The sequence below is a fragment of the Giraffa tippelskirchi genome, chromosome 10 (assembly GCF_054371585.1).
Source record: "Giraffa tippelskirchi isolate mGirTip1 chromosome 10, T2T-mGirTip1v1.2.pri, whole genome shotgun sequence".
NCBI classification, from domain to species: Eukaryota; Metazoa; Chordata; class Mammalia; order Artiodactyla; family Giraffidae; genus Giraffa; species Giraffa tippelskirchi.
Genome location: NC_137284.1, coordinates 80,978,799 through 81,003,196, shown reverse-complemented (window position 1 = coordinate 81,003,196; position 24,398 = coordinate 80,978,799). Strand labels below are relative to the sequence as shown.

Genomic DNA, 24,398 nt, shown 5'->3' with positions numbered 1-24,398 from the left:
CAATGATCCATCAGATGTTGGCAATTTGGTCTCTGCTTCCTCTGCCTTTTCTAAAACCAGCTTAAACTTCTGGAAGTTCACGGTTCACATATTGCTGAAGCCTGGCTTGGAGAATTTTGAGCATTACTTTACTAGCGTGTGACATGAGTGCAATTATGCGGTAGTCTGAGCATTCTTTGGCATTGCCTTTCTTTGGGATTGGAATGAAAACTGACCTTTTCCAGTCCTGTGGCCACTGCGAAGTTTTCCAAATTTGCTGACATATTGAGTGCAGCACTTTCACTGCATCATCTTTCAGGATTTGAAATAGCTCAACTGGAATTCCATCACCTCCACTAGCTTTGTTCATAGTGTTGCTTCCTAAGGCCCACTTGACTTCACATTCCAGGATGTCTGGCTCTAGGTGAGTGATCACACCATCGTGATCTGTGTTTTTACTCTCCCCTCTTAGGTGGGGCAGGATGGCTGGAGTGGACTCTATATGGGAATTTCCCTCCTCCTGCATGGAATGTAATGTAAGAGCTGGATGGAGTTGGGTATTTCTTATTCTCCAGGTCAACTGACTTTAATAACATCCCAAAAGGTTAGGCTCTGGTTAACTAGCTGCCCCTGAGTGCAGGCCTTGAAGCCCTGTGCTGTAGTTAGTATTTTTCTTTTCTTCCTTTCTTTTGCCTTTTCTTTTATTTTAAAGTTCTATCTTTATTTTTATTATTTTGAAATTTCCAGACATTCAATATAGTAGAAGGAATAGTATAAGGAGCTCTACTTTGTACTGAGTAATCATCATTAATAATTAGCAATATTTGTCAATTTCAACATGACTCATTTTCTCTCCCCCTACTGGAAACACAGAGAGAGTTTCTCCATATACTGTGGGAACCTTGCCAAGTTGCTGGAGGTACATTTTGTGGGGACTTTCCCATGACTGGCTCTCTCTGGAAATTTTGACTCTCAGAGTTGTCGGCACAGCTCTCCGTCTCCAGCAGTACGTCAGTTACGGTTCAGGGTTTCCTACCCTGGCCCTCCCTGGTGTTTTCTGTTGTCTCTGCTCTGGAAAGTCATGACTCCCTGTGTGCACCAGCCTCTCTCCAGTCTTGGGGCGCAGCAGTGTCTTTGCCCAGCGTCTTCTCCTCTCGTACAGATCCAAAAACGGTCATTGATTTTTCAGTGTTAGTTTTTTTGTTTTGTCATTTGGACAGAGTGAGATCTTCGAAACTCCTTACTTTCGGAGCTAGAATATTTTTAAATTAATAGGCTGTTTTGGAATACTTTGGGATTTACAGAAAAATTAAACAGAAACTACAGAGGATTCCTATATACCTTTTTCCCCTACCTATAGTTTCCCCCATTATTCACATCTTGTTTTCATTTGATGCATTTGTTAAAATTGATGAATCATTATTGACATGATATTATTTCCCACGGTACACAGTTTACATTAGGGTTCACTCTGTGTGTGTTATAGTTCTGTAAGCTTAGACGAATGTGTATTATGTATATATCATTACAGTGTTATATAGAACAGTTTCACTGCTTTAAAATTCTCTATGTTCCACTTATTCATCTTGCATGCCCTGCCCACCCTCTGGTCCCCAGCAACCACTGATATTTTTACTGTATTTTTATTTTCCAGAATGTCATTTACTTGGAATCACACAGTATGCTATCTTTTCAGATGGGCTTCTTTCATTTAGTATTAAGCTGGTAGAATTTACCAGTGAAATCCTCTGCAACTGGTCCTTTCTGTTTTGAAAGGTTATTATTGACAATTATTTTAATAGCTGAAGACCTATTCAGATTATCTTTATCTCCTTGTGTGTGTTTCTGTAGATTATGCCTTTCATAGAATGCTTTATTTCATCTAAATTATCAAATTTGTGAACAAAAAGTTGTTTATAATATTCCCTTATTAACCTTTTAATGGGCATGAGCTCAAGAGCTCAGGCATCTCTAACTACTGATACTTGTAATTTGTATCTTATAATTTTTTTTCCTTCAGTAGACTGACTAGAGGCTTATAAATTTTATTGTTACAAGGGACTGAAAAAGTTGTCATTCATGTTTTGCTTTGGCAAAATAAAACTATAAGCTGAGTTAAAATAGATACAGAAAATATACCTAGTGTATTTACTTTTGGAGAAGAAGTTTTGAGACAGAATGTTGCTACAGCAAGTCATTTGTTTTTTTTTCATATTATTGATGACTACAGGAAGTTTAATTCAGAAAGTCATGTAGCTGTTTGCAATCAGGGTATAACTGAAAGAAAAACAGATATTCTAAAACTTTCACCATAGATTGTTGTGACTCTTTCTTTTATAAAAACAGATAAGGTTGAAAAGTGAAATGAGTATCATTTTGCCACTTAAGTTATCTTCTTGGGACAAAGAAAACATTAAAGTAGGCATGGTTGTAAAATTCATTGTAAAGATGACCTAAATGGATTGATGACTTTCCAGAGAGTATTTTAATTTGGACATCCCAGTTCAAGTTTTCTGTAAACCAGTCAAACTCAGTAGAACCAGGAAAAATTGAACCAGTTTGTCTGAGGTACAACCATCTTGCAGACATCACATAAATGTTATTTTTGTTAATATGAGATTTTGAGGTTGGTTTTGCAAAACAAAAGAAGTTGTGTAGTCTAGGATAAGAGAAAGGGAAGCATTAGAACTATTATCTCTCTACAAATATTCTAACTTCCCAATATCTTATGTGTGTTTTTTTGTAGCTCTTATTATTCAAGAAATGCTTTAATGCTTGTGGCATCTGGTCCTTATAAAAATGTTGAATTAGAACAAATGTATTTTGTCCTCAAAGTTTAAAAGTCTAGAAAATTGAACTTTGTAGAAATAATTGTACCTTGGAAAGATGATATTACTGCTAGTATATTTCATCATACTGTCATTCAGTCACTCAATCATGTCTGACTCTTTATAACCACATGGACTTCAGCATGCCAGGCTTCCCTATTCTTCATTATCTCTCAGAGTTTGCACAAACTCATGTCCATTGAGTCAGTGATGCCATCCAACCATCGCTGTCATCCCTTTCTCTTTGTGCCTTCAATCTTTCCCAGTATCAGGGTCTTTTCCACGAGTCAGCTCTTCTCATCAGGTGGCCAAACTACTGGATCTTCAGTTTCACCGTCAGTCCTTCCAATGAATATTCAGGATTGATTTCTTTTAGGTTTGACTGGTTTGATAGCCTTGCAGTCCAAGGGACTCTCAAGAGTCTTCTCCAACACCAAAAATTGAAATTCTTCAGCACTCAGCCTTATTTATGATCCAACTCACATCCATACATGACTACTGGAAAAACCATAGCTTTGACTCAGAGGACCTTTGTTGCCAAAGTGATGTCTCTGGTTTTTAGTATACTGTCTAGGACTGTCACAGAATTTCTTCCAAGGAGCAAGCGTCTTTTAATTTCATGGCTGCTGTCATCAGCAGTGATTTTGGAGCCTCTAAAACTAAAGTCTCTCACTGCTTCCATTGTTTCACATCTACTTGCCATGAAGTGATGGGACCATATGCCATGATCTTAGTTTTCTGAATGTTGAGTTTTAAGACAGTTTTCACTCTCCTCTTTCACCTTCATCAAGAGACTCTTTAGTTCCTCTTCATTTTCAGCCATTAGGAAGTACCATCTGCATATCTGAGGTTGTTGATCTTTCTCCTGGCAATCGTGATTCCACCTTGTGCTTCATCTAGCCTGGCATTTTGCATGATGTATTCTGCATATGAGTTGAATAAGCAGGGTGACAATATACAGCTTCTACATACTCCTTTCCTAATTTTGAATCAATCTGTTGTACTATGCCTGGTTCTAACTGTTGCTTCTTGACCTGCATACAGGTTTCTTGGGAGTCAGGTAAGGTACTCTGGTATTCCCATCTCTTTAAGAATTTTCCACTGTTTGTTGTGATCCACACAGTCCAACTACTGTATAATTGCACTCATCTCACACACTAGCAAAATAATGCTCAAAATTCTCCAAGCCAGTCTTCAACAGTATGTGAACTGTGAACTTCCAGATGTTCAAGGTGGTTTTAGAAAAGGCAGAGGAACCAGAGATCAAATTGCCAACATCTGCTGGATCATTGAAAAAGCAAGAGAGTTCCAGAAAAACATCTATTTCTGCTTTATTGACTATGCCAAAGCCTTTGACTGTGTGGATCACAACAAACCGTGGAAAATTCTTCAAGAGATGGGAATACCAGAACTGCCTGCCTGAGAAATCTATATCTAGGTCAAGGAGTGGCAGTTAGAACTGGATATGGAACAATAGACTGGTTTCAAACCAGGAAAGAAGTAGGTCAAGGCTGTATAGTGTCACCCTGCTTATTTAACTTATATGCAGGGTACAACATGTGAAATGCCAGACTGGACAAAGCACAAGCTGGAATCAAAATTTCCAGGAGAAATATCAATAACCTGAGATACGCAGATGACACGACCATTATGGCAGAAAGCAAAGAAGAACTGAAGAGCCTCTTGATGAAAGTGAAAGAGGAGAGTGAAAAAGCTGGCTTAAAATTCAACATTCAGAAAACTAAGATCATGGCATAGGGTCCCATCACTTTATGGCAAATAGATGCGAAACAATGGAAGCAGTGAGAGACTTTAGTTTTAGAGGCTCCAAAATCGCTGCTGCTGACTGCAGCCATGAAATTAAAAGACGCTTGCTCCTTGGAAGAAAAGCTATGACCAACCTACACAGCATATTAAAAAGCAGAGACATCATTTTGTCAACAAAGCTGTGGCTTTACCAGTCATCATGTATGGATGTTAGAGTTGGACTATGAAGAAAGCTGAGTGCCAAAATTTGATGCTTTTGAACTGTGGTGTTGGAGAAGACTCTTGATAGTTCCTTGCACTGCAAGGAGATCCAACCAGTCCATCCTAAAGGAAATCAGTCCTGAATATTCATTGGAAGGACTGATGCTGAAGCTGAAACTCCAATCCTTTGGCCACCTGATGCGAAGAACTGACTCATTTGAAAAATCCCTAATGCTGGGAAAGTTTGAAGGTAGGAGGTAAAGGAGACAGAGGATGAGATGGTTGGATGACATCACTGACTCTATGGACATGAGTCTGAGCAAGCTCTGGGAGTTGGTGATGGACAGGGAAGCCTGGCGTGCTCTTGTCCATGGGGTCACAAAGAGTCCAACACGACTGAGTGACTGTACCGAACTGAACCAGTCAAAGGCTTTAGTGTAGTCTAGAAAGCAGATATAGATGTTTTTCTGAAACTTGTTTGAAAATTTATTAGGCATCTACTATATGAATTTTCTATAGTTCATACTTATATTAGTCATTCAAATGCCAGCTTAATGGAAAAAAAAAAAACTCTCTTCAAAGAGATGCAGGCATATTCCTTGTCTTGACAAGGCACTAAACCATTCAGATACCACATTATCTGTGATTAGATATCTGTGTTCAGTTCAATAGCTCAGTCATGTCTGACTCTTTGCAATCCCATGGACTGCAACACCTAGGCTTCTCTGTCCGTCACCAACTCCCAGAGTTTGCTCAAACTCATATCCATTGCATCAGTAATGCCATCCAATCATCTCATCCTCTGTCGTCCCTTTCTCCTGCCTTCAATTTTTCCCAGCATCAGTCTTTTCCAGTGAGTCAGTTCTTTGTATCAAGTGGCCAAAGTGTTGGAGTTTCTGGCTCAGCATCAGTCCTTCCAATGAATATTCAGGACTGATTTCCTTTAGGACCTGTGATCATAAAAAGCACGAATATTATCTTGATTCTTACAAAATATTAGCTGCATCTGGCTTCCCAAATTGTGTTGTAAGTGACATTTAAGACCCAAAGAAAGTACTAGCATTTCCATCTGCTGTGTTGCACACAATTCTAACACCTGATTTTATTTTCATTTGTTTTCATCTTCAAGATTTACGTATCAGCTGGTGTCCTTATATAGAGTAAAATCTCCTTGAGATCAGAAGCTTAGTTGTTTTTTTTTTTTTTCCTGTTACTACATATACATGGATTTAAGAACAAATTTAAAATTTTCAATTTAACTGTCAAATACATGGCCATAATTTTCACTTTTCTTGCCCAAATGAATTTTTGTTTGCTTTTGTAAAAATGGCACTTATCTATACAGAGGCCAGTCTTAAATTTTATTTGTGTTTGTACGTGGGCACTTGTCTTCTGATTAAGAAACAAAAATGATTAGCCCTTGGGTTCTATATTGACTTTTTCAGAGATTGTCATTGTATATAACATACAGTATGTGTACATCTGTTAGACAAAAATAAAAACACAGTTCAACTAAAATAAATAAATTTATTAAAAAAAACCCACACAGTTCTTGACCTGAGTTTTTAAGTTATAGAATGCTATTCAGTAAAAATTTGATATATGGAGAGCTACAATTATTAATAAAACTATTAAAAAATTATAAAATTCGTTAACTCTATGGAAAAGAAAAAATTTTTACACTGCTTTATATTCATGAAATTTAATTGCATGGCTTACCAAAACATTCACAACTGTCAATGAAGAAATGTCTTCATGCTAATTAATGTCAAAATTTGGAAATGTGTAGTCTCTGCTGTGAATACTGATATTTCTGGTTAAGAATAGCAAAATGCAGACTAGGTAAGAATTTAGGAGGCAATTCTATTTGTCTTGTGAAATACCTATCCTTAGTTGAAACTTGTAAGTAAATGTCCAGAGCTGCCCCATTGCTATTTAAATCCATTTACAAATTACTGTACCATGGCTTCACTCTAAGACAAGGTGGTCTGTCTGTCACTCTATATTTGTGAACATAATAAGTATGGTTGAGTCCTTGGAGAGTTGACTTAATGCAATCTCAGGAATGTTCATGCATTCACTAGCAGTATTAGACATCTGTAGACAGGGATCAAGAAAATCCCCATGGAAAAGAAATGCAAAAAAGCAAAATGGCTGTCTGAGGAGGCCTTACAGATAGCTGGGAAGAGAAGAGAAGCGAAAAGCAAAGGAGAAAAGGAAAGATATTCTCATCTGAATGCAGAGTTCCAAAGAATAGCAAGGAGAGATAAGAAAGCCTTCCTCAGCGATCAGTGCAAACAAATAGAGGAAAACAACAGATTGGGAAAAACTAGACACCTCTTCAAGAAAATTAGAGATACCAAAGGAACATTTCATGCAAAGATAGGCTTGATAAAGGACAGAAATGGTATGGACCTAACAGAAGCAGAAGATATTAAGAAGAGGTGGCAAGAATACACAGAAGAACTGTACAAAAAAGATCTTCACGACCCAGATAATCACGATGGTGTGATCACTCACCTAGAGCCAGACATCCTGGAATGTGAAGTCAAGTGGGCCTTAGAAAGCATCACTACGAACAAAGCTAGTGGAAGTGATGGAATTCCAGTTGAGCTATTTCAAATCCTCAAAGGTGATGCTGTGAAAGTGCTGCACTCGATATGCCAGCAAATTTGGAAAACTCAGCAGTGGCCACAGGATTGGAAAAGGTCAGTTTTCATTCCAATCCCAAAGAAAGGCAATGCCAAAGAATGCTCAAACTACCGCACAATTGCACTCATCTCACATGCTAGTAAAGTAATGCTCACAATTCTCCAAGCCAGGCTTCAGCAATACGTGAACCGTGAACTTCCAGATGTTCATGCTGGTTTTAGAAAAGGCAGAGGAACCAGAGGTCAAATTGCCAATATCCGCTGGATCATCGAAAAAGCAAGAGAGTTCCAGAAAAACATCTATTTCTGCTTTATTGACTATGCCAAAGCCTTTGACTGTGTGGATCACAATAAACTGTGGAGAATTCTGAAAGAGATGGGAATACCAGACCATCTGACTTGTCTCTTGAGAAACCTGTATGCAGGTCAGGAAGCAACAGTTAGACCTGGACATGGAACAACAGACTGGTTCCAAATAGGAAAAGGAGTATGTCAAGGCTGTATATTGTCACCCTGCTTATTTAACTTATATGCAGAGTACATCATGAGAAATGCTGGGCTGGAAGAAACACAAGCTGGAATCAAGATTGCCGGGAGAAATATCAATAACCTCAGATATGCGGATGACACCACCCTTATGTCAGAAAGTGAAGAAGAGCTAAAGAGCCTCTTGATGAAGGTGAAGGAGGAGAGTGAAAAAGTTGGCTTAAAGCTCAACGCTCAGAAAACTAAGATCATGGCATCTGGTCCCATCACTCCATGGGAAATAGATGGGGAAACAGTGGAAACAGTGTCAGACTTTACTTTTTTGGGCTCCAGAATCACTGCTGATGGTGACTACAGCCATGAAATTAAGATGCTTACTCCTTGGAAGGAAGGTTATGGCCAACCTAGATAGCATGTTTAAAAGCAGAGACATTACTTTGCCAACAAAAGTCCGTATAGTCAAGGCTATGGTTTTTCCAGTGGTCATGTATGGATGTGAGAGTTGGACGGTGAAGAAAGCTGAGCGCCGAAGAATTGATGCTTTTGAACTGTGGTGTTGGAGAAGACTCTTGAGAGTCCCTTGGACTGCAAGGAGATCCAATCAATCCATCCTAAAAGAGATCAATCCTGGGTGTTCATTGGAGGGTCTGATGTTGAAGCTGAAGCTCCAATACTTTGGCCACCTCATGCAAAGGGTTGACTCATTGGAAAAGACCCTAATGCTGGGTAGGATTGGGGGTGGGAGGAGAAGGGGACGACAGAGGATGAGATGGTTGGATGGCATCACCGACTCGATGAACATGGGTTTGGGTAGACTCCGGGAGTTGGTGATGGACAGAGAGGCCTGGTGTGCTGCAATTCATGGGGTTGCAGAGAGTCGGACACGACTGAGCGACTGAACTGAACTGGACTGAACTGATAGCTAGATATTCAAGTCAGTAACTGTATTTCAGGCTGTATTTGTATAAACATTTTCACATTAAAGGTTCATATTATTATTTGAGCTATTAAAATTATATACAACTCTGCAGATCAAATTTTTTCTTGGCCGCTACAGAGTTCTTCAAGGTTTTTCTAAACCACTATGATCTCTAAATTCTCCTCACATGGCTTTTGCTGTTTGGTCCATATCTTTATATTTGATTCTTAAAAAAAAAAAAGAAGATCTTGTTCTTTTGTACCTTGGATTCGGGAATGACTGATTTTCCCTTACGTTTTATTTTAACTAAGTTTAAAACTCCTATATTGAGCTAGGAACTGTGTTTGACTCTGATGACTAGGCCGATTTGGCCGTATAAGAGTTTCCCTTGGAAGTGCAGAAAGGAATAGAGAACAGTCATGAAAAAAAATATTTATCGTAGTAATGGTTTAACAGAGTTAGATAATGTTTGATTTATGTGGAAAAGGTTGGTGCTACTAACTCTATGTAAAAAAGTATTCAGTATTTATATTTATGTGCTACCAATAACCATCTGATTGTCCCATAGAGTTGTAATCTATAAATCTATATAACACTTTCTTTCATTGCAAGTTAAATTGTTTCTTTATTTGCTTTCTTCAAGCATTCAACAATTTTAGCTGTATCATTTGATTTCTTAAGCAATTTTACTAAGAAGAGTATAGTATATATTATTTAGCAAGTGGGTTAATAGCTATTATAGTCATTTTCATTTGAGGCCAGGAGTCTGAAATCATTAACTTTATCTGTTATTAAGGTTCTGAGTTATAGATAAATTAGGAAACACCACATAAATTATTACCAAAGGTTTTATTTACATATGTGTATAGATATATGTAGAGTATATGTGTGTGTATGCAGGAGAAAATGAGAATAAGAACCTTAAATTGTTTTTTCTTTTTTCTTTGTTTTTGTTAATCTTCTTAATATTCTTTTTAAAAATCAGCTTGGTTCCTATTTCTTGGATTTTTTTTGAGCTGTAGTATATGCATATTTGAGTTGCACAGATTTTAGGTGAGTTGCACAGATTTTAGATGTACTGTTTGGTCAGTTTTGACAATGGATTTACTCAGTGAAAGCCACATAACTTTAAAAACATAGAACATTGCCATTACTCAAGAAAGATTCCTCATGCCCTTTTCCAGTTTATTCTTCCCTGATGTAAAAGCAATCAAATCTGATTGCTAGCACTGTAGGTTATTTTTATTTACTGCCTTTTCTAGAACTTCATATGAAGGGAATCATAGGGTGTATACTGTTTTGTAATTGAATTTTTCTCAACTTAATGTTTTTATATTTATCCATGTATTTACATATATCATTAGTTGGCAATTTTTAATATTTGTATTTTTTATTTAAATTAGTTTATCTATTTTTTAACTTTAATGGTGTATGATGATCACAAACTTTTTCCATTGTCCTATTGATGGACACTTGGACTGTGTCCAATTCTCACTATCATGAACTAACTTTGTTTAAATACTGATACACAAGGCTTTTTGGAGACATGTATTTTCATATTACTGGAGTAAAATTGATGAGTAAAGGTACTTACCATATTTTAAGATATTGCCTAACAGTTTTCCAAAGTGCTTGCAAATTTTACATTCCCCCAAACCATGTATAAGACCAATTTCTCCACATTCTCTGTAACATTTCATGTTGTTAATCTTTTTCTTCTTAGCCACTATAGTGATTGTATAATGTTATCTCTTGGTAATTTGCATTTCCCCAGTGACTAATAATGTTGAGCAAGTTTTATGCTTAGTGATTATATATATGTTTATTCATGAAACTTCTGTTTAAGGCTTTACCCATGTTATATTAGATTGTTTATTTTTATTATTGAGTTTGAAGAGTTGTATACTCTAGAATCAAGTTCCTATTTAATATGTATATTACAGGTATGTTCACAGTACTCTGAAATGTTTGCATATTTAATGATGGATTTTGATGTTCAGAAATTTTTAATTTTGATAAAGTAAAATTTATCAGTATCTTCTGAAACTTTTTTTCTTATGTGGCATTTTTATGGAAATTTTATCCCACATTTACAAAGCTACTTTCTGTGTTTTTTATAGAAGTTTTCAAGTTATGGTTTTATATTTAGCACTATGATTCATTTCCAATTAACTTTTATGTATAGTATACAATAGAGGTCAAAGCTTTTTATCACATTTTTAATTTTTAAAACTAGGTAAATATATAATTGTCTCAGTACCATTTATCAAGGGATTATTTTTTTCCTTAGTGAATTTCTTTGACAATCTCATTGAAAATTAACTGTTTATGTGTTGGTATATGGCTTCACACTTGTTAACTATTAATCTATGTGTTTATTCTTTTCTGAAACCATACTATCTTTATTATGATATCTATAATCAAGTATGGAAGCCAGATCCTTTTAGGTCTCCAATTTTGTCCTTATTTTCAAGATCACTTGATTTTTGTAGGTCATTTGGATTTCAAATAAAATTTTAGCATCATATTGTCAAAATCTATCCCAAGACCTATTAATAGATTTTTTAAATTGATCTAGTATTGACAAGCAGGACTCTAAAGTCAAATTTGACCACAGTGTTTATAATTAAACTTTTATCAAAACAAGACTGTGCTCATTCATTTACACATCCCATGTTTCTCATTTACACATCCCATGTTTCTGTGCTAACACTTGCTATGATATGTTGAATAATTGTGACAGAGATCATATGGCTTGTAGAGGTTAAAATATTTGTTATTCCTCTTCAGAATGAAAGAATTGTTGATTCTTGTTCTACATTAATCTGGAAAGAAACTATATCTTAAATTTTGAGTTTTCAAGTCCAAGAATATTTTATTTTTTTTATTTACACAGACACTCTAACTTTTTCTTTGAATGACTTTTGTTAAATTTAACCATAAATGTATATATATAATTTTTTTGATATCATAGCATTATATGAGTGTTAAATTTCATTTTCCAGATATTCATATTTAGAAGTTCAAGTTAATTTTATATTTTGACTGTGTATCTGTGATATTACTAAATTCACATGGTAGAGCTGGTTTTCTTTTTTTGTCTGTGGCCTTTTTTTAATATAGGCTTCTTAAAATTTCTGAGTACATAATTTAAGTCATCTAAAAATAAAGGTACTTTTACTTCTTTCCTTTCAATCTATGCATCTTTTATTTCTTTTCATGATGTCAATATTTATTAATTTTTAAATTTTTTAATTGGTGGAAGATTGCTTTGCAATGTTGTGTTGGTTTCTGCCATACAAAAATGCTGAATCAGTCACAATTATATATATATCTTCTCTCTCACATGCCTTCCTCCCCTCCCACCATTCTACCCCACTAGGTCATCACAGAGCACCAGGCTGGGCTCCCTGTGTTATACAGCAACTTCCCACTAACTCTTTTACACATGATAGTGCATGTATCTCCATGCTACTCTCTCAGTTTATCCTACACTTACCTTCCCCTTCCCCTGCTGTGTCCACAGTCCATTCTCTGCTACTTTTATCAGTATCATTTTTTCTAGATTCCATATATATGTGTTAATGTACGATTCTTGTTTTTCTCTTTCTGACTTATTTCAGTCTATATAAGAGACTCTAGGTTAATTACAACTGACTCAAATTCATTCCCTTTTATGGCTGAGTAATATTTCATTATACATATGTACCACACTTCTTTATACATTCATCTGTTGATGAACATCTAGGTTGCAGCCGTGTCCTGGCTATTGTAAATACTGCTGCAGTGAATATTGGGATATATGTGTATTTTAATTTTTTTTAATTTTTATTTTTTTTGATATATGTGTATTTTAAAATTGTGGTTTTCTCAGATGCATGTCCAGTAGTGCGATTGTCGGATTATATGGTTGATTTTTTCCTAGTTTTTTAAGGAATCTCCATAGTATTTTCCATATTGGCTGTATCAGTTGACATTTCCACTATCAGTGCAGGAGGGTTCCCTTTTCTTCACATCCTCTCCAGCATTTATTGTTTGTAAGTTTTTTGATGATGGCTATTCTGAGGTGTGAAGTGATACCTCATTGTAGTTTCCATTTGCAGTTCTCTAATAGTGAGTGATGTTGAGCACCTTTCCGTATGTTTATTGGCTATCTGTATGTCTTCTTTGGAGAAATGCCTATTTAGGCCTTCTACCCATTTTTTTATTGGGTTATTTTTTATATTAAGCTATATGAGCTGTTTGTATATTTTGGAAATTAACCCCTTGTCAGTCACATTGTTAGCAAGTATTTTCTTCCATTCTGAGGGTTGTCTTTTCATCTAGTTTATAGTTTCCTTTGCTGTGCAAAAGCTTTTAAGTTTTATTAGGCCCCATTTATTTTTATTTTTATTTCCATTAATCTCAGAGGAGGCTCAGAGAGAATCTTGCTGCCATTTATGTCAAACAGTGTACTGTGTGTTTTCTTCTAAAAACTTTATAGTTTCTGGCCTTACATTTAAGTCTTTAATCTCTTTTGAGTTTATTTTTGTGTATGGGGTTAGGAAGTGTTTTAATCTCACTCTTTAACATGTAGCTGTCCAGTTTTTCCAGCACTATTTACTGAAGAGGCTGTCTTTTTTTCATTGTATATTTTTGCCTCCTTTGTTGAAAATGAGGTGCCCATAGCTGTGTGGGTTTATCTCTGGGCTTTCTATCTTGTTCTGTTGGTCTGTGGACAGTACTATACTGTCTTAATGATTGTGGCTTTGTAGTATAGTCTGAAGTCAGGGAGGTTGATTTCCTCCAGCTCCGTTTTCTTTCTTAGGATTACTTTGGCTATTTGGGATATTTTGTGTTTCCATACAAATTGTGATTTTTGCTCTATTTCTGTGAAAAGTGCCACTGGTAATTTAATAATGGTTACATTGAATCCATATATTGCCTTGAGTTGTATAGACATTTTGACAATGTTGATTCTTCTAGCTCCAGGAGTTGGTGATGGACAGGGAAGCCTGGCGTGCTGCAGCCCATGGGGTCACAAAGAGTTGGATATGACTGAGCAACTGAACTGAACTGATCCAAGAACATGGCATATATCTCTCCATCTGTTTGTCTTATCTTTGATTTGTTTCATCAGTGTCTTATAGTTTCCTGAATTCAGAAAACTTTTGTTTCTTGCTGCTGCTGCTGCTGCTGCTGCTAAGTCGCTTCAGTCGTGTCCAACTCTGTGCGACCCCATAGACGGCAGCCCACTAGGCTCCGTGAGGTAGGTTTATTCCTAGGTATTTTATTATTTTGTTGCAATGATGAATGGGATTATTTCCTTAATTTTTCTTTCTAATTTTTCATTGTTACTATATAGGAATGCAAGGGATTTCTGCATATTAATTTTACATCCTGTGACTTTGCTAAATATATTGATATGCTCTAGTAGATTTTTGGTGGCATTTTTAGGGTATTCTATGTATAATATATATCATCTGCAAACAGTGAGAGTTTTACTTCTTTTGCAATCTAGATTCCTTTTCTTTTTCTGCTCTGTTTGTCATGGCTAGAACTTCCAAATCTGTATTGAATAATAGTGGTGAGAGTGGGCACTCTTGTCTTGTTCCTAATCTTAGAAGGGTGCTTTCATTTTTTCACCATTGAGAATAATGTTTGCTGAGGGTTTGTCTTATATGGTCTTTATTATATTGAAGTATGTTCCTTCTGTGATTTTCTGAAGAGCTTTTTTTTGTATATATGTATCATAAATGGGTGTTGAATTTTGTTGAAAGCTTTCTCTGCATCTATTGAATGATCATATGGATTTTACCTTTTGATTTGTTAATATGGTGTATCTCATTGATTGATTTGCTTATTTTGAAGAATCTTGGCGTCCCTGGGAAAAACCCCACTTAATCACGGTGTGTAATTCTTTTAATGTGTTGTTCAATTCTGTTTGCTAGAATTGAGGATTTTTGCATCTATGTTCATCAGTGATGTTGGCCTATGCTTTTCTTTGTGTGTGTGTGTGTGTATGTGTGTGTGTGTGTGTGATGTCTTTGTCTGGATTTGGTATCAGGGTGATGGTGACTTCATAGACTGAGTTTGGGAGTTTTCCTCCTTCTGCAATGTTTTGAAACAGTTTGAGCAGGATAGGTGTTAGCTCTTCTCTAAATGTTTGATACTATTTGCCTGTGAAGCCCTCTAGTCCTGGGTCTTTGTTGGAAGATTTTGTTCACAGTTTCAATTTTGGTGCCTGTGATTTATCTCTTACTTTCTAATTCTTCCTGGTTCAGTCTTGAAAAGTTGTGCTTTTCTAGGAATTTGTCCATTCCTTCCAGGTTGTCCATTTTATTGGCATATATAGTTATGTGTAGTAGTAGTCTCTTATGCTGATTTGTATTTCTGTGTTGTCTGATGTAACTTCTCCTTTTTCATGTCTAATTTTATTGATCTTAGTCTTCTCTCTTCTTGATCAGTCTGGCTAATGGCTTGTCAATTTTATGTATCTTCTCAAACAACCAGCTTTTATTTATTTAATTTTTTTTTTTTGATCTTTGCTATTGTCTCCTTCATTTCTTTTAATTTCTGCTCTGATCGTTATGATTTCTTTCCTTCTACTAACTTTGGGGCTTTTTGTTCTTCCTTGACATTTTCCCAGTTTCTTTATTTGCTTTTTGAGCTAGATTTTATTGCTATAAACTTCCCTCTTAGCACTGCTTTTACTGCATCTTGTAGGTTTTGAACTGTCGTGTTTTCCTTATCATTTGTTTCTAGGTATTTTCTGACTTCCTCTTTGAATTCAGTCCTGAATATTCATTGGAAGGACTGATGTTGAAGCTGAAACTCCAATACTTTGGTCACCTGATGCAAAGAACCAACTCACTGGAAAAGACCCTTATGCTGGGAAAGATTGAAGGTAGGAGGAGAAGGGGATAATAGAGGATGAGATGGTTGGATGGCATCACTGATATGATGGACGTGAGTTTGAGTAGGCTCTGGGAGTTGGTGATGGACAGGGAGGCCTGGAGTGCTGCAGTCCATGAGGTCGCAGAGTTGGACAAGACTGAGCGACTGAACTGAGCTGAACTTGCTTGGTTGCTTCAGCAACCCCTGGGCTGTTTAGAAGCATATTGTTTAGCCTCCGTGTGTTTGTGTTTTTTACAGTTTTATTTTTCCTATAATTGATATCAAATCCTACAGCCTTGTGGTCAGAAAAAAAAATGCTTGATAAAACTTCAGTTTCCTTAAGTTTACCAAGGCTTAATTTGTGACCCAAGATGTGATCTATACTGAAGAATGTTCCATGTGCACTTGAGAAAAAAATGTCTCTTGCTGTTTTTGGATGTAATGTCCTATAGTTATCATTAGGTCAGTCTTGTCCATTTAAGTCTTGTGTTTACTTATTAATTTTCTCTCCAGATGATCTGTCCACTGGTGTGAGTGGAGTGTTAAAGTTTCCCACTATAATTGTGTTACTGTTGACTTCTCCTTCTATGGTTGTCAGCATTTGCCTTATGTATTGAGGTGCTCTTATGTAGGGTACATATATATTTATAATTGTTAAATCTTCTTGGATTGATCCCTTGATTATTATGTAGTGTCCTTCCTTTCTTTTGTAATGGTTTTTATTTTAAAGTCTGTGTTATCTGATATGTGTATTGCTGCTTTTGCCTTAATTTCCTTTTGCAAGGAATGTCTTTTTCCATCCCCTAACTTTCAGTCTGTATGTGTCCCTTGGTCTGAGATGTGTATAGACAGCATACATAGGGTCTGGTTTTTGTATCCATTCAGCCAGTCTGTGTCTTTTGGTTTGAATATTTAATCCATTTACATTTAAGGTAATTATTGATAGCTATGATCTTATTCCCATTTACTTTGTTGATTTGGGTTTTTGTAGATGTGTTCTTTCTTTTGTGTTTCCTATCTAGAGAAATTCCTTTAGCCTTTGTTCTATAACTGGTTTGGTGGTGCTGAATTCTCTTAACTTTGGCTTATCCGTAAAGCTTTTGATTTCACTTTCAAATCTGAATGCAATTTTTTCTGGGTAAAGTAATCTCTCTTTTTTTTTTTAGTCTTTTAAATTAATTTATTTGTTTTAATTGGAGGCTAATTACTTTACAATATTGTAGTGGTTTGTCCCATACATTGACATGAATCAGCCATGGGTGTACATGTGTTCCCTATCCTGAACCCCCCTCCCACCCCCCTCCCCATCCCATCCCTCATCATCCCAGTGCACCAGCCCTGAGCACGTTGTCTCATGCATCAAACCTTGACTGGCAATCTGTTTCACATATGATAATATACACGTTTCAATGCTATTCTCTCAAATCATCCCACCCTTGCCTTCTCCCACAGAGTCCAAAAGTCTGTTATTTACATCTGTGTCTCTTTTGCTGTCTCGCATAGAGGGTCATTGTTACCATCTTTCTAAATTCCATATATATGCATTAGTATACTGTATTGGTGTTTTTCTTTCTGACTTACTTCACTCTGTATAATAGGCTCCAGTTTCATCCACCTCATTAGAACTGATTTGAATGTATTTTTTAATGGCTGAGTAATATCCCATTGTGTGTATGCACCACAGCTTTCTTACCCATTCATCTGCTGATAGACATTTAGGTTGCTTCCATGTCCTGGCTATTGTAAACAGTTCCGTGATGAACATTGGGGTACATCTGTCTCTTTCAATTCTGGTTTCTTCGGTGTGTATGCCCAGCAGTGGGATTGCTGGGTCGTATGGCAGTTCTATTTCTAGTTTTTTAAGGAATCTCCACAGTGTTCTCCATAGTGGCTGTACTAGTTTGCATTCCCAACAACAATGTAAGAGGGTTCCCTTTTCTCCTCACCCTCTCCAGCATTTACTGTTTGTAGACTTTTGGATAGCAGCCATTCTGACTGGTATGAGATGGTTGTAGGTTTTTCCTCTCATCACTTTAAGTATTTCCTGCCACTCCCTTAAGGCCTGCAGAGTTTCTGCTGAAAGATCAGCTGTTAACCTTATGGGGATTTCCTTGCATGTTATTTGTTTCTTTTTCCCTTGCTGCTGTTAATATTTTTTTTTCTTTGTGTTTAATTTTTGTTAGTTTGATTAATACATGTCTTGGCGTGATTCTCTTTGGTTTTATCTTGTATGGGACTATCTGGGCTTCCTGAACTTGGGTGGCTATTTTCTTTCCAATGTTAGGGATGTTTTCAACTATAATATCCTCAAATATTTTCTTATGCTCTTTCTTTTCTCTTCTTCCCCTGGGACCACTAAAATTTGTGTGTGTTTAATTGTGTGTGTGTTTAATGTTTGTTCCAGAGGTCTCTGAGAGTGTGCTCATTTCTTTTCATTCTTTTTTCTTTATTTAATCTGCCCTGCTTCAGGTTACTTCTACCATTTTATCTTCCAGCTCACTTACCCATTCTTCTGCCTCAGTTATTCTGCTATTGGTTCCCTCTCATGTATTTTTTATTTCAGATATTATGTTGTTCATTGTTGATTGTTTTTTATTTCTTCTAGGTCCTTGTTAAATATTTCTTGTATCTTCTGAATCCATGCTTCCATTCTGTATATGTGTGCCTCTATTTTATTTCTGAGGTTTTGGATCATCTTTTTTTTTTGGATGATCTTTATCAGCATTACTCTGAATTCTTTTTCAGGTAGACTGCCTATTTCCTCATTTATTTGGTCTGGAGGATTTTTCCCAAGCTCCTTCATCTGCTGCATGTTTCTCTGTCTTTTCATTCTGTTTAATTTACTTTGGTTGGAATCTTTTTTCCACAGACTGCAGGGTTGTAGCTCCTCTTACTTACAGAATCTGCCCCCAGAAGTGAGGTTGGCCCAGTGCCTTGTGATGGTTTCCTGGTCTGGAGGTAGTAGTGTCTATATTCTGATAGGTGGAGCTGGATCTTGTCTCTATAAAAGGCAGTGTTGTGTCCACTGCTGTTATAGGGTATCTGTGAGCTTTGGATGACTTTGGGCAGCCTGTCTGCTAATGGGTAGGGTTGTGTTCCTGTTTTGATAATTGTTTGGGATGTAGTGTCTGGCACTGTAACTTGGCCTTTGAGTGGGGCCAGGTCTTAGTGTTGAGATGGAGAGCTCTTGTTCACTAATATTCCATGGGGTTGAGAATTCTCTGGTGAACCCTCTTCTTGGACTCAGGTCTCCCGCCTCAGAGGTTCAGGCCTAATGCCTTGCTGAAGCACCAAGACTTCAGAAGCCACACAGCACAGAAGGGAAAAATAAAATAAGAAATATAAACAAACAAAAAAGAAAAGCCCCAAGACAAAAAAAGCAACATTAATCAGACAGGAATGCATGAAGAAGCTCACAGACTCATACGCACAAAAAGAAAAAAAAAAAAGAATATATAGAGGAAACAAAAAAGAGAGCAGGGAAAACAATAAACAAACCCATAAATGAAAACAAACACTAAAAACTAGCGTAGCAAAAAGATAAAACAGAAACATGGAGGAAAATGAAGTATAATGAAAAGATATTGCAGAAATAGGAAAAAAGAAAATGAGTTTATTTAAAAATAAAATAAAAGCATTAAAAAAAGGGAAAAGAACAAATTATAAAGGATTACTAAAAAAGGAATAGGAATGAAACAACACAAACAAAAAGTAGAGAGAGAGTAGTAGTAGTAAGAAAAATACTATCCTCTGAGTTCAATTATCCTTACCACATAGTGAGCTCCAGTCAGTCTGCCTACCCAAAAAGTCCTCCACTCTTTCTAGGAAGGTCTCTGGACCTACTGTGGGCACTGTGGGGTTAACCCCGACTCCAATCTGGCCTTACTCCAGCTTGTACTTGCCTCCAAAGTCCACAGTATCTACCTAATTGTGAGGATTCAATCCAGGTACCTGCTGCTGTAGAGGTGCATTCTCTTCCTCTTTGGTCGCAGTCCCTAGTGTTTCTCTTTGGTTTTGGCCCCACCTCTGCTTGTAGGCTGCCCTCCAACATCTGTTCCCTGACCAAACAAGAGGGAGCGAAGGCTAAGGGTTATTAGGGCTAACTTGCTCAGTTGGGCTGGGGAGAGAGAGAGGTATGGCACCCAAAATTAGGCTGTGTGGGGAGTGCCTGCGGTGGTGGAGATCTTTTAGAGACCTGCTGGAAGTTGCTGCAGTCTGCGTTGGGTTGTGCACTCTCCCAGAGAAACTGGCCCTATGTCATGGGTCTCTTGGAAGAGCTAAGCTGCAGAGGCTCCCGGGAAGTTTTGGGTAGTGACCTGCACCTGTTCACTGCTGGGCCACGGCTGCTGCAGCCATCATGCCAGCTTCTGGGATTTCAGACCCCAGCTTTGTCTCGCCCCCGCCTCTGGCATTTGTGCCAGCCTTAGTGGCGACAGGTCTATGGCTGTGTCCACCCCTGGGTTCACAGACAGCAGCTGGCTAGTCCCAGCTGTGGCAGTCATGAAAGTGGGGTCCTGTGAGAACACATAGAGTTAGAGGTCTGCAGAGTTAGGGTCTCCTGCCTCTCTGGCAGGCCTAGGCTTTTCCTTGGACTCCCTTGTCTTTGTTGTACTAACTTGCTCAGAGTATCTTCAGGCAGTCCACCCCAGTCCTCTCCCTGGAGTCTGAACCCCAAGCATCAGCAGCCACCCCCACTCTCTGAGGTGGACGTGCAAAACAGCTTCTTTGCTAGGGAGTGCATAGGCAGTGATCTCTGTGGTGAGTTCTCTCTGTATTGCCTTCTGGACACCTGTTACTGTGTTCCCCTCTGAGTTTATGTCCCTACACTCTTGAGAGTGTGCAGAAACTTCTCCTTCACAGCTCCCTCCCCAAGATGCAGGACCCGTCCAATTTCCTTGGTCTCTTTTTTCTCTTAATGTTGTTTCCCTACCACTTTATGTGGGGGTTAACTTGCCTTTTCATAAGTCTGAGGTTTTCCGCCAGCATTCAGTAGGTGCTCTGTAGGAGTTATTCCACATGCAGCTGTGTTGTTGATGTATCTTTGGGAAGAAAGATGATCTCCGCATCTTACTCTATCACCACCTCCCACCAGGCTCTCATCTTTTATATCTTATTCTTGCTTCATTGTACTCACTATGACCTTCAGTACAATACTGAATTATGCTGGTAAGACTTGAATGCCTTGTCTTCCTCCTGATCATAGGGGAATGTGGTCTACATTTTACCATTAAATGTGATATTAGCTGTAGGACTTTTTACTTTAATTTTGCTTTTTAGCCCAAATTTATCAGGCTGAAAATAAAACACTGTTATTCCTACTTAAAAGTTTTATCATGAATGGGTGTTGAATTTTCTCAAATGTCTTTTCTGCATCTTTTACAGTTATCATATAATTTTCCTCCTTCTATGTTAGTCTTCATCTAGCTTCTTGCTGTCAAAGTTCATATCATTCATTTTATGTCTTTTTCCTTATCTATTATTGCATATAATAATATAAATCTAAGCACTTATCAGCTATAAGCAAATTTTAACAAGTTGTGTTTTCATCATTTAACTAATTTTTTTTAATTTGAGATATTTTCTTGACTCATGATCTACTAGATGCGTGTTGTGTAATCTTCAAGCATGTGTAGATTCTCTAGATATATTATAGTTAATGATTTATAATTTAATACCATCATAGTTCAAAAGTATACTCTGTACAATTTCCGTCCTAAAAAAAATTTTGTGACTTGTATTACGGCCCAGCATATGCTTTATGTCATTGAGTGTTTCATTATGTTTGAGGAGAATTATGTTTTTGCCAGTATTGGGTGTGTCATTATAAATTAAGTCAAATTCTTTGGCAGAGTTGGTTAAATCTTCTATACATTGAATAGTCTTTTTGCCTTATTTCTCTATCAACTATTGAAAGAGGGTTACTAAAGAGTACCACTATTAATTTATGAAAAGTTTTTTTTTTTTTGAAAAGGGACTGTTAGATTTAGCATATATTTGCTCTTCCAGGCATTATCCATGACATTACTCAGAATCAGTTTTCTATATGGATTATTTATGTTCAGTCTAAAAAAATCATTTTAACATTATGTTCTTGCATTCTTAATGTAATATTTGATTGAATGTCAGAAAGATTGAATGAAGGAAAATACAGTTGTTATAAATGATAGTTTTTCCGTAAAAACTCAGGCCATTTCATTTGCCAAGGCATAGTGTAAGACTGAAGGGTAAAGGACTGTTACTGAAATTGCAAGTCCATGTGCCCTATGCACAATGAGGCCCTTCGGTACTAAACATTGGAGTTTGGAACAGAGAAATATTTATTGTTCTGAAGAGACTGGAATGGATTAAGTTTGGAACAGATTCATACAAAGAGGTGGGTGGCTCATGCTCTAAGAACCCCAAAGTTACTAAAAGCTTTTAGCAAGTCCCTTTAAAAGCAAAACGTGAAGGATAGGCGTGGTTGTTGCAGACTTCTCGGTGTCAGATCCTTTGTTCTTGAGGTCTGGTCATGGTCGGGTAACAATATTCCTGTAAACCTCTGCCAGATGAATGTTATTCTCTGTCCTAAAGAGAAAGGGGAAAGTCCCAAGGCCCAACACTCTCCAAGATCCCAGTGCTGGCTAAGAGGAGACAGATCTCAGCTGGCAGCACCTTCAGGACCAGGTTCCCATATCCTGCCTAGCTGTCATCCCTGAAGGAGTCAGGCATCCAACCCAATTGGCCCTCAGTCTCCTCACAGTGCCCAGATGGGGAGACTAGATCTCAGAGGCTGTGACCAAGACAGATGGCCACTGCTGTTAGGTTGCAGAGACAGGGATTGGGAGAGGGTCACTGCTCCTCAAGGCCTGGGCCACAACTAATGGAGGGTCTGAGTGAGGGCTCTGGAGCCCTGCAGGATTTAGTACCAGTCTGTTCCCTGGGCCCTCCAGCTCACTTTCTGGCCCATGGTGGAGTAAAAACTGGAGGGCCTCCAGGAGAAGGCCTGAATCTGCCTCTTGCCTCACTCTCCACTTATGATCACCACACCACTGACCTTGACTGAATCACTTCCCCAGGGTCCCTCATTGACAGTTACCAGTGGACAGGGCCCACTGCTGTGTTGACCAATACCTGAACAGGACAACTAACATCACTCACTGACAGTTAGTTCCTTTTGGGCAGGGCCCACTGAGGCACTGACCAATGGCTGAGAAAGACCTGTTGCCTAGTAATAGGATGCAGAGTAATGGCTATCTGCTAAGGGCTGTGCTCATCCTGCTCTGTTACAGGACCACTGCCTGATGCTGTGTGAGACTCATATAACATGATTATTGTTTAGTTATTAAGTCATGTCTGACTCTTTGGGACCCCTTGAATGGTAGCCTGCCAGATTCCTCTGTCCAAGGGATTTCCCAGGCAAGAATAACTGAAGTGGGTTGCCATTTCCTTCTCCAGGGATCTTCCCGACCCAGGGATTGAACCCACATCTGTTGCTTTGGCAGGGAAGGATTCTTTACCACTGAGCCACCAGGGTAGCCCTCATATAACCTGGTAGCTTTCTCCTTTTCCCCCCATACACCCTGCAATATCTTCAGGCCCCCTATTGTCCCTTGGCAGCAAGTGACTCACTTCTGTTTTGACCCTAGGATATAGTCAGTCATCTTGTTAAATTTGCAGTTGTTTTCTTCTTACCAGCATCTAGGGCTGTTTCTTCCTCCTCACACTACTCTGTTAAAGATTAAATCTACCATTGATCTCATCTAATAGGGGGAGGTTGCTTTTTTGGATTTTAGATTGTTAGGTTTACATGCCAATATCAACATTCTAATGACTTAAAATAACTGATTTTGAGGATTATTTGTTTGTACTCATTTAGGGTTTAAGTATCATTATCTAGTGAATTTTTTTTTTAACCAACCATGATGCTATCTCACAATAGCATTTGGGTAGAAGGTCTTAAATTAGGTTTTCTCATCTATCAATAAAAATTACTTATGTTAATATAGGAAAAAAATGAAATCTTCACTTGAAACTCTAGTGACAGTGTTTCAGTACTTCTGCTATCAGCCACCATGGAGGTGACTCAGATTACTTCCTGCGAATTATAGCTTTCTCAAATAATTGTTGGAAGTGATAGGAGAAATAGGATAAACCATATAAAATGTAAATTGCAAATTAAAGATTAATGTTTTTCAGAGAATCAGGCAATATGGTTTCCAATTGAGGTGGCTGGATGGCATCACCAACTTGATGGGCATGAGTTTGGGTAAACTCTGGTAGTTGGTGATGGACAGGGAGGCCTGGCATGCTGCGATTCATGGGGTCACTAAGAGTCAAACACGACTGAGCGATTGAACTGGACTGACTAGATGGACCTTTGTTGACAAAGCAATGTCTCTGCTTTTTAATAAGCTGTCCTGGTTGGTCATAACTTTCCTTCCAAGGAGTAAGCATCTTTTAATTTCATGGCCTCAGTCACCGTCTGCAGTGATTTTGGAGCCCCCCAAAATAAAGTTTCTCACTGTTTCCATTGTTTCCTCATCTATTTCCCATGAAGTGATGGGACCAGATGCCATGATCTTAGTTTTCTGAATGTTGAGTTTTAAGCCAACTTTTTCACACTCCTTTTTCATTTTCATCAAGAGGCTCTTTAGTTATTCTTTGCTTTCTGCCATAAGTGTGGTGTCATCTGCATATCTGACGTTATTGATA

General features: G+C 37.7%; 1 protein-coding gene across 10 annotated transcripts in view; it reads left to right on the top strand.

Annotated features, from left to right (window-relative positions):
• The window catches only part of LOC145524398 (uncharacterized), a 1,208,145-nt gene that overhangs the window by 982,939 nt on the left and 200,808 nt on the right, over window positions 1-24,398 (top strand). For 4 of the 10 annotated variants that reach the window (XR_014067473.1, XR_014067475.1, XR_014067478.1 and 1 more), the window contains one exon: window positions 15,576-15,717. The exons of 5 other annotated variants lie outside the window; for them this stretch is intronic. The gene's annotated coding sequence lies outside the window, so the exon portion shown is untranslated. Of the gene's footprint in view, window positions 1-15,536; window positions 17,145-24,398 lie in introns of those variants that run through there. One more of the 10 variants, XR_014067467.1, reaches the window with a different exon arrangement.